General features: G+C 36.7%; 1 protein-coding gene across 1 annotated transcript in view; it reads right to left on the minus strand.

Moving 5' to 3' along the window:
- ZBTB20 (zinc finger and BTB domain containing 20) overlaps positions 1–6,553 on the minus strand; it is a 928,525-nt gene extending 921,972 nt beyond the window's left edge. The window contains exon 1 of the mRNA XM_043993192.1: positions 6,315–6,553. The gene's annotated coding sequence lies outside the window, so the exon portion shown is untranslated. The remainder of the gene's footprint in view (positions 1–6,314) is intronic.
- Between the last annotated feature and the right edge of the window lie 4,729 nt (positions 6,554–11,282).

An 11,282-nucleotide genomic window follows, 5' to 3' on the forward strand; every position in this document is an offset into this window, starting at 1 on the left:
GTGAATCACGACAGGCAACTCAGGCAGCTGAATCACTTTGAGGTGTGCTCAGTGCCTAGCCTTATTGACTATATCTTTAGCTAGGTCTCTTTCTTTTAAATGTTCACTAAATCTCTCATTTTTCTTCAGTATTGAACCTAAACAACCTAGGGATTGCCCCCAAGTTATGCTCAACCCTCTAAGTTTTCCCATCTGTAAACTACAGATTTTAATGCCTGTAGTATTTATTTACCTCACAGTTATTGTAAGGATCAAATGAAATCATGTATATAGCTATAAACTGCAATTTTTTATTAAAGGGCTTTTATAAATGTCAGCTGCTGCTGCTGCTGCTGCTACTACTACTACTACTACTACTATTACTACTACTACTGCTACTACTACTATTACTACTACTACTGAAGACAGTAAAACTCTGTAAAAAAAAATCAATAAAAGAGAAGTCACAGTACAACCTTATTGGTCTAGGCCAAATCTCCTCAAACTATATAGGGTCACATAACTGAATGTGTGTGTGTGGGGGGGGGGGTGTCATAAAAATTTGGCAACAGTAAAAAGTTATGTTTAACTATTTTATATACTACATGAGTGGAAAAAAGTTTAAGAAGCCCTGGTCTAGGTCCCATATCATAAATGTAACAGAAGGAATGTTTTTGTTTTATCTGTTTGATTTTCTTAGTATCTAAATAAGGAATGTTTGTTACAAACCATGGCTATAAATTTATTAGGCATGCTCATATGCATTATATAAATTATATAACATTTTTCTGCTAAGTTATATTTAGGACATGAACAATCTGATAGCATCCCTTTTAGTTTTCTGCCAGTTACATTTTAAAGTGCTAGAAAGAAGGCTATACATAAAAGCTATTTGCTAGCAACAAACAATAATTATGGCAATGATAAAGCAACCATTTGTTGAAGAAAAGGTAAGAAAGAAATTAAATATCCAGATTTATTTAGCGAAAAACGAAATCCTTTCTAGACTTAAAATTAATGAAAATATTTCAAATTTAAAAAATAAATATCTCCATTCAATTCAATTCAACAAGGATGTATTCATTTCAAAAGGCATGGTGGAAGGAAGGCCATGAGGATATGAAGACAAAAATCAAACAGTCCTTGGTTATTTTAATATAATATTTAATTTTTTGATATACGTAACAAAACTCAATCGTATTGCATAATACTCAAAATCACTGCTTTTTCTATACTCTATTATCAACTTACTGGATACCCTTCAAGTTTTTGTGAGCTCCACCCACAAACTCTGCCATTCTATTACATATTAGTTTTAATTTAATTAAACAGAACATCCTAGATTAATAATTTTCTCTGCATAGAAAGCTTTTCAAAAAATTCTTAAAATCAGAAGTTTGGTAAGTTTCACATTAGCATTAAAGACCCCACAACACCTATTTTTAAATAAATTTTCTTCTAGCAAAAAAGGAGAAAAACTACAATTGCCATCCACTGCAAAATTCTCAAAGGTGAAGCTCAATGTTCGGAAATTAGTAACATATAAATATATGAGGTTTCAGTTTGTACTAATAACCTATGCCCAGTCTTACCCTTACACTCCACTAAAAGAGAACTTAAACTAGGATAGAAGCATTGTACTCATCAACTGAACTGTAAACATCCTTGACCTGGAATTTCAGCTTAGCCTCCACGTCAGGAGATTTGGGAAATGCCAGGATAACTTTGGAGTGAATTGTAAAGACTCCAATAGACTTAGCCCAGAAGTAGAGATTTCTAAAACAAATCCAAATATATTTCCTCCCCACTTGAGTGCTGAAATAGGTCATCATCCACCAGCCCTGTCCCAATCTCTGGTAGCAGTAGCCACTATTTGAATGGCGTATGTCCTCCTTTCTTGCCTATTCCAACAGTCTGCCTCTGTTAATAGAAGAAGAGCCTACAAATAAACTTTTGGTGTATTTTATACAGGTCCATAACCATACTGGAATAATGTGGGGGTAACTAATCCATTAGGGGACATGCAGGCCCCAGATGGAAAGCACAACTTCCTCAAACTACTTACTTTTAATCTCCTGAATAAATACTTTGGGGGCCCTGGAAATTGTTACATATAACTATAACTCTATATAAAAATATTTATTGCCACTGCTAATCAATGCCGTGGGCATTATTTAATGTGATAGGTAAAGCCTGAAATTCAGGCATTTCCTACAATTCCTAGGATCTATATATTACCTAAGGGGTTCTGGCAAAGTAGTGAAAGGGTCTTGGATTATATGTTTTACCTAGGCATGAGATATAATCCCTAAGAATTGTGCAGAATGCCAAGAATGGTTTAGGTAATGACAGGAATCATGAAAAAAGTGGGTTTATGGGCAAAGTACAAAATTCAGACATTCTAGAGAGCCAGGAATCCTGTACATTGCCTAAAGGTTTTTGGCAAAGTATCAAACTAGGCCCAATGAATGTTATATATACAAGCATTAGAAGTAATCCCTAGGATTTCTATAGAATGCCCCAAATGGCTTTAACAATGTGAACAATTATTAAAAAGCACTTGATATTGTATTACATGCCTAATTTCTAGTTCAAGAGAAATAGCTCTTGCATGTAAACACATGCCCCACTGCTCCTGCTGGTTGCTGTGGCACAGGAAGGGCTGTTCCTGTGTAAGCAACGCCTGATTTCTACAACTTTTCCTATGCTATTGATATTACAGTGTCCACTACCATTTATATCCTTATAAAGAAGGTAAGATTTAGATTTTCTTTTCAATGCTATCTTATTTATCCTTCTAAATAAGACACTTGTTTGCACCACTTTAAGAAACAAGACAGGCATACTATTTTACTCATGCAGAAATTCTGCAAGGAATTCTACACTGAAAAACAATATAATGACCAGAAAAATACTTTCCTAAGATGTCCTCCAAGACTACCCAGTTCAAATCACTTCTACCATTAAGTCCCAAGTAGCTAACACTAAGGGACCAAGAACATTAAAAGAATGTCAACACGAGTCCTTGCTTTGTAGAAAGGATCACTAGTAAAAGACACCAGCCAGATGAGACTAATAAGCACCTTGCCAGCCCCTGGGGCAACACATTTGCTCAGGGCCAGAACTTGGCTTCCAGTATAGTAGCACAATGGGGCAACACTCAGGCTTGAGCAAGTTCATGAACATATCTATTGATAATTTCTATATTTATAGAAAACCAGAACATGTGTAGATAATCACACAATTGGATATTTATGAAGTGCCAGATTTTTATGAATACGGGAATTTGTTAATTAGCACAAGAACTAATCATTAAAATTCAAAAATAGATAAATAAACAGGAATGCCATTTATTTGTTAACATTTCAAAAAAAGTATGCAGCTGTTATCCTTTTGATGAATGTGGGCCTATGGAGCAAAATGTAGAGAGGAAAAAGTATCAGCAATATTTAAAACACTAATGAATTCAATCTAGGAAATTACTACATTTTCTTTATCAAATATAAACATAGTGATTCTCATCCTTAAGGGGAAAAAAACACACCTAAAATGGTTTAGAATGGTATTTCCCTGGCATTTGAATTATGCTTTCTGATATTCCCATGTTTTGGTTCTTTCTGAAGAGCCAAGGTTGATTTTCATCGCATTGGAGTTAAAAAAGCATACACATCATTCAGTACAAAATTGTTTTAGCTACAGGGCATGGCAAAGCATGAAATAACTGCTTTAGAGCATTTCCTCATGTGGGTGTGTTAGATAACTGTCTGCTCCAAAACTAAAATAAAACACACTGTGACCTGACCAAGATCTAGATCTTTTAGGATCCAAACAGGCAAATTTCAAGTGCCGATAGAAAAAGCCCACTGTACCCAGCCAGGCTAGTTAATGAATTGTTCTGACACTCTCCAGTCCTCCTGGCTGAATCTTTCAGTGTTCCCAATCCCTATTCAGAAGAGTATACTGGTCTTAAGTTTTGCCCAGTCCCGGCTGCATTTAGATTGTGACAGCACACAGCAGGAAAGGCCAAGATTTTTTTTTTTCCTGTTGGAAAAATTTTTAGTTACATAAGAAACTGTAAGTTTGGAATGCTAGGTAAGAAAAAAAGCCCATAGCCTAAAAAGTCAAGTCTACCTCACAATAAAGTTGTAATTTTTACTTTCCTCTATTCCGTTTATATAGAAAAAAATGTCCCCAATTCCCCTTCTTAATTTGTGGTTGCCTGAGATTTAGATAAATATTATTAACATGCTTTTAAAGTCCTTTGTAAAACAAATGGAACCTCTCTGTGGCTTCTTTTGTGCCTGTGTATATATAACAAACACACATATCTACATGGACACATAGAGGATGAGAAGGTGTGACCAAAGGATACTGCAAGATTTCTTTAAAACAAAAAGAGTTTCTGAATCTTCCTTATCCTGAGAATAAATAAAATGACAGGTGCATAGGCATTTTTGACACATTAGTTTTAATCAAATTTTTTGGTTTATGTGTTAAAGATGGCAGGAATAAGGTCTGAAAAACCATCGAGTCTCTCCTGCATTAATATAACACTTGCAGAATACACCCCTTCAACCTGAGTAAAAACTAACAGGGCAGACCTGAACTGAGCGTGCTCAGTACTCCTGTTGTCTGATGGATGTTTTACTGCTTTGGTCCAAACTGTCTTTACTTGACAGTCTAAGAGACAGTTCATGTGAGATGAGCAGGTTAAAAGTCCCAGTGAAAAGGAAAAAAGAAAAAAGAAAGAGGCCTTTGGAAGCAAGAGTTCACTGCCATTCTAGAATAATGGATTTTTAATAAACATTTCACTAGAGTTGAACCTGCAGAATGTGTTGGGGAATCTGCTCTCAAGTCCCAGGTGGATTAAGAATATTGCTTTATGGACTTCTTTGTGTTGTCAGAGAGGCCTAATGGAATTAAAAAAAAAAAGTATGCCACTTTCTATTAAATAAATAATTTACTATGAAAAAGGTGATTTTTATTGTTGATGATCTCTGCAGATCAGCATCCATTTTCTGTAATTGCTCATGGATACTCCAAAAACATTTATGGCTCGCACTATATGTCTTAATTTTTACTAACTGAGTAGCAGTTTTACTTTCTAATAAACCAGTCTCAAACTCAGCCAAAAGACCAATTTCAAATGGATCTATTTAACTACTCCTTAGAATGGAGAAGAAAACTGCTCTCGGAAAACTCTTCAACAATGTCAGTCAGCTGTGAAATGCAACTCTCACTACAAAAAAAAAAAAAGAAAGGAAGAAAGAAAGAAAGAAAGAAAGAAAAAAAACAGAAAAAGAAAAGTAAAGAGAGGAGGGGGAAGGAAAAGAAAGCACCTGAAAACTATGTTTGAAATAACAAATTATGGAGCCTCAAAACATTAAATGAATACTTACAGTTGTTGCACAAGATGGCTTGAAACATTTCATAGCTTCAAGACTGTAAAAAGACAGCCAGTCCCCTATCCCCCCCCCACCCCAAGCATAAATAAACAGTTATACACTAAAAGGAAGGCTGTCCTAAAGAGAAACTGCCTGTTAGAAAGTTTGCATTCTTACTGACCACAGTGATGTCCCTATAAATGTGAAAGTCCATCCATAAAATAAAAGTTAGGAAACATTATCTTGTTCCTTTTAAAAATAAATGCAGCCCTTCAATGTAAAAAATAATAAATAAAAATCACAAGGGAGACTGTAGGATGATAACAATTATTACTTTCTCTCTACCCCACCCTCAACCTCTACCCCCTTACCTTACTACCAATGTTATCTAATGTTATTATGAACAGAAAGGGTTCAACCTGTTTTCATGTTTTTAATGTAAATATGGACTTTAAACTTAGATGTAAAACAAAGAATGACCACACCAGCATTACAGCTAAAACACTGGCAAATTACTAACAAAACCTACTTAGTAATAAGTAAGAACATGATAGATAGACGGACAGATGGAATTGCATAAACAGACAAGAAAAGCAAAGAGACTAGCCAACACAGGGAGGGGGTTGTTTTAAAAGAGTGAAAGATACTGATTTACTTGCTACTATACTGAGGAAAAAAAAAAAAGGTTTGTTTCTAGTTATTGTTAAAGTAATTAAACTGAATAACAAGGGCACACCCTTAAATATGTGGGGGGGGATCATTAGTAAAGAGCAGGCCTCCTATAGATGTTCCAAATTTTAAGCCAGTAATGGGTCTCACAAACTTACATCAAAAAAACAAAATAAAAATCAAGACAGAAAGAATAAAAGAAATGGGGACTGGGAATAAAAGATGGGGGTGGAGGCAGCAGGATGTTGTTTTTTTTTTTTTTAGAAAAGTTGACTGGCCTACCTTGTTCCCCAGCACTGAGTTTCTCTTCTCATAATCGGTGTCTCCCTGGAAGTACAGTGTGAGTGGTAATGACTGCCTGCCTCCCTAATGAGTCCATTTTCCTGCTCTTGATGTTGTGTATATACACACACTGCAACCTACCTTACAAACCACAGAGACGGGAAGGGAGAGAGAGCAAGAGAGGGAGGGGGAAGAGAGAGAGAGAGACAGAGACAGAGCAAGCGAGTGAGAGGAGAGAGAGACAGAGAGAAAAACACAGAGAAGGAGAGAGAGGGGAGGAGAGAGAGAGAGAGAGAGAGAGAGAGAGAGAGAGAGAGAGAGAGAGAGAGAGAGAGAGAGAGAGAGAGAGAGAGAGAGGCAGACAAAGCCCTCCTACCAGACAGCAGACAGCCCTCCTTCCCCTATCTAGCAAAATGCAACTCGTCTGATGCAGCAACAGGTTCAGTACTGCCAGACTAACAGAGTAAAAAGGTATATTCTCTATATCATTATTGCTTGCAAATAAACAGTTTAACAGCAGCTGGCTCCACCTTTTTTATTTATGCTCCACGATGAAGAATGCATTGTTTCAGCCCTGGCATACAGTACATGTGATTACCATAAATACATTTTTTAATATTAGCAAGAAATGGTAAATGCATAGGCAATCTGACTTGTAATCATACAGCATAAAAAATGTGAGAGAATGTCAACAAATCTGCTTTGAGAAAAGCCCAGTAATGATTTTAAAGTCAGAGCATCCTTAAAGGAGGCTACACAAGAAACATTCTTCATACAATAGCAAGACTTATCGCTTTTAAAGCAAAACAACAAAGAAAGCAAATGTTATTCAGTAAACAAAGGCCATGTATAAAATTATAAGTGAAAATCTAATTACATTTTCTAAGGCAGGTAATGTACCAGTTCTGGGTCCTCAATCAGAGCGTCTCTTTCTACATTTAAAACAATGCTCTGTGCTTATACTTGAACAGGTGCAATGCATAAAGTACACAGTGTTACAAGGACAGAAATAAATCCCACAAGTGAAGAAATCTACCAATCCCGAGTAAGACAAGGTTACTGAGAATAAAGGTCTGCAACCACGACACACCCCGTTTGCCTTCTCCAATGCCTTTTTTTTTCACCAGAAAGGAAAAATAAATATAATCAATGCCTATAAATAAAGTTTCCATAAAAGCAAAACAGAAATTGTTTTCTTCAGTTTGTCCTCTCCATCAATTTTTTCTGACATTTCTACATACTAGAGCTGAAATAATGTTGGTATAAGCCTCTCTCCCACCCCCACAGGTGCCTATTTCCCCACACTGATAAATGGGTAGCTATGGCATCATAAGCTTCAGTGTCAACCTGTCTTCCCCATCCTTCAGGGTCTTTATTATTAGGTAATTTGGCCCACCATCTATGATGGATTTCTGATTTACTGTTTTTAGTCATTTAGATGTGACTTTGAAAAAACAAGTTGTTCTGCTTTCTGTGGATATTGGGGGTCCAATTTTCCTAAAACAGTGTGGGGAGGTAGTGTAAATATAAATATATACTTAGATCTGTATATGTGTGTATAAGTATACATACATACGAATACATATATTTATAGTAAAAATACAAATGTATCAGCCCTGTTTAAATATTATATTTTTAAAACTTTAAAAGGTACCAGAAAACTTAAATACAAAAACTGTATATTTATCTCACACGTAAAATGTTTCATTTATACACAGATGTTATTGTTTACTAAGCTTTGAAAAATGAATTGCACTTTTCTATAACAAAAAAATCTTTATTATTGTTTTCTTTTTAAAATTAATTAGGTAAAAGGTGGAATTGACATGCCTAAATCTTACAAAGTTCTTTACATCTATTAATTATAGGGCCCCATTAATAGTATTTTATCTATTTTTATGAATATGTTAGACTGAAACACAGATGGGTAGCCTTTGGCTATAAACTATATGGAACATCCTGGGAATATTTCGAGAGCGAGACAGGATCTGAACAAGACCCAATTTTTACTAGTTATTGGGGGTGGCAGTATACTAAGGTTTTTTTTTTTCCTTTTTTACTTAAGAGTCACAGGCAGGTCAGCCATGATGGCACATTAAGCCTATAATCTCAGCTACTGGGGAGGCTGAGGCTGGAGGATCTTGAGCTCAGGAGTTCTGAGTCGCAGTGGGTTAATCCAATTGGGGGTCCACACTAAATATGGAATATGATAAATCCCAAGGAGTATGAGGCCACAAGGTTGTCCAAGGAGGGGAAATGGCCCAAGTAGGAAAAGGGTCAAGTAAAAACAACCATGCCAATCAGAATGGGACAGGGCACATGAGTGCCTAGATGGGATGGGAAGATCCAGTCTTTAAAAAAACAATTTAAATGAGTCTTAAATGATTGTTAAAATTGTTGAAAAATTTTTAAAAGAGTGGTTACTTACGGGGGGACAGATTTAACAAAGCATTAAAGATAATATAATGAAACCTTTCTTTTTCTGCCTTCAAGACTTCAGAATGGCCCTTCCAAAATACATTTCAGATGCCTAAGCTCCCAGCATGCATCACACCAACTTAGTACATACTTTGCTTGGCAATTGTGTTTTTTTTTTTTCCCAACTGATGTCCTGCAGTTTCTCTGCAACTTTGTACAAATGTAATGAGAAAGATGCCAATTTTAAAAGCATAAGATCCCTACAACTTGCCAGACTGATTTACATCAGATACCTGTATGTCATAATTTTTTAAAGGACATATTACTTAAAGATAATAAGAGGACACTTGATTTTTGTCAATAGGAGTCAAGGAAAATGCCAGTAGACATGAACGCTCGTCACCTTTCTATAGAGCAACCAGTTAGCTGTATTTAAGAGAGAAGAACAAATATATTTTGGCTTAGTGAAAAATGCAGAGCATTTCCACACTTCTCCCATATCTGCACACATTACTGGATGCCAAGCACAATAAGTGGTACTTTCTTAGTCCTAGCAGGAGTTTGCTAGAGAAGATACATACTTCAGTGCCAAGATTGAGAATGTGGTGGGTTGAATTAACTGTGATACCAGTGAGGCAATAAACCCCAATTAAGTGGGAGTACTGTACAGTTATAACATTATTAAATTATTTCCCATCACAATATATGAATAGGTAATGAAATAATAAAGACGATTATAACATAAGTCACAAGACCTAGTCTTGCTTCCAACACTAACTGCCTGTTTGGCCATAAATCTCGTGGCCTATTCTTACTTCTGATCCTTCTTGAACTCTCTGTGGCATCTGATGTTATTGACAGTCTCCCTCTCCTAGAGACTATCCCTCTCTTCTGGGTTTTTATGACATAAATTCCTAACTATCTCCTGATGGTTCTTAAGGGACCATGCTGGGCCCTCTTCTTTACCTTTCCCTACACTCACTTATGATTGTCCTCTCTCTGCGGTTGATTTCTTCATCCATAGATCTGATCCTCCTCGCTCCTAAACTCCATTTCTACATCACCAAATGCCTGCAGGACCACACACTCTGCCTGTTTATCTCATAGGCATATCAAACTTTCAATATGCCCAAAATGAAACTCCTATTTTCCCCTAAAAGAGCCCCTCCTTCCAATTCCCCCATCTCTTTTCAAAGCAGCAGAATCTTTGTAGTCAAGTAGGTTTGAAACCTCAAAAACATTAACACATCCTTCCTTGTTCTCCATAATCAATTACTTCCTAAGTCTTGTCAAGTTTATTTCCATGACATCTATTGCATCCATCCTCCAAAACACTGCCAAATGATCTCCCTAACGCCTAAGTCCGAGCACACTACTGTTCTGTTCAAGAACCTTTCAGGTGTTCCCTATTGCTTGTGGGATAAAATACACACCCCTCAGCTTGGTATTGAAAACCCTTCCTAATCTGGCTCCTACCTACATTTACAGGCCTATTTCATAATACTCCCCTCCATACACTCTCCATGCCTGCCAAACTGGTCTTCTTGCTGCCCTCTGTATTCACCTCCATCTCTGTGCCTATGAATAGGCTTTTGCCTGTGCCTCAATTATTTCATTCCTTACCTTCATCTCTTAGAACCACTAGGCTGCTTCAAAGTCAGATAAAACGCTATCTCCTCTAGAAGTCCTTTCTTGAGCCCCAAGTTGTTAGAGCTCTCTTCCTCCTCCTCCTCCAATGATCATGTACATACTTATATATGTTTACATGATGAATCCCTCTAGCACATGGATTTTTGTTTTTGTCTTTCTTTTTTTTTTCTTTTGGTGAGGCAATTGAGGTTAAGTGACTTGCCCAGGGTCACATAGCTAGTAATTGTCAAGTATCTGAGGCCACATTTGAACTCAGGTCCTCCTGACTCCAGGGCTGGTGCTCCGTGCTCTATTCACTGTGCCACCTAGCTGCCCCTAGCACAGGGTTTTTTAACCTGGGGTCCATACACTTAGATGGGGGAAAAGGACATCTTTATTTTCACTAATTCCTAACTGAAATTTAGCATTTCCTTCTTTTACAAATGTAGACAATGTAACATTTTATTCTGAAAGGGGGTCTTTAGGCCTACTGCCAAAGGAGTCCCTGACACAGAAAGGATTAAGAATCACTGCCCTAGTAGATTTTAAGTTCCTTGAGGCCAAGGACTATTTTTTTGTTTTGTCCTTAGTATTCCCTAGAATAGCAGTTCTAGAACTTTTTGGTTTCAGGATCCCTTTTCTCTTAAAAATGATTAAAGGGCCCCACAAAATGTTTTTTTTTTAATGTGGGTTATATCTATCAATGTTTACCATATTAGAAATTAAATGTCTTAGTAATATTATTAAAATAATTTCCACCTTACAGACCCCCTGGAAAGGACCTTGGGAACCCCCCCCACCCCCCACCGGGGACACCAGTCCACACATTAAGAACAGCTGCGCTCACATAATGCTTTGTACATAGACTATAGGGTCTAAACCTTTACTTTCATTCATATAGAGAAGTCTTAAGCCTCTACC

Source organism: Dromiciops gliroides, chromosome 3 (genome assembly GCF_019393635.1).
Source record: "Dromiciops gliroides isolate mDroGli1 chromosome 3, mDroGli1.pri, whole genome shotgun sequence".
NCBI lineage: Eukaryota > Metazoa > Chordata > Mammalia > Microbiotheria > Microbiotheriidae > Dromiciops > Dromiciops gliroides.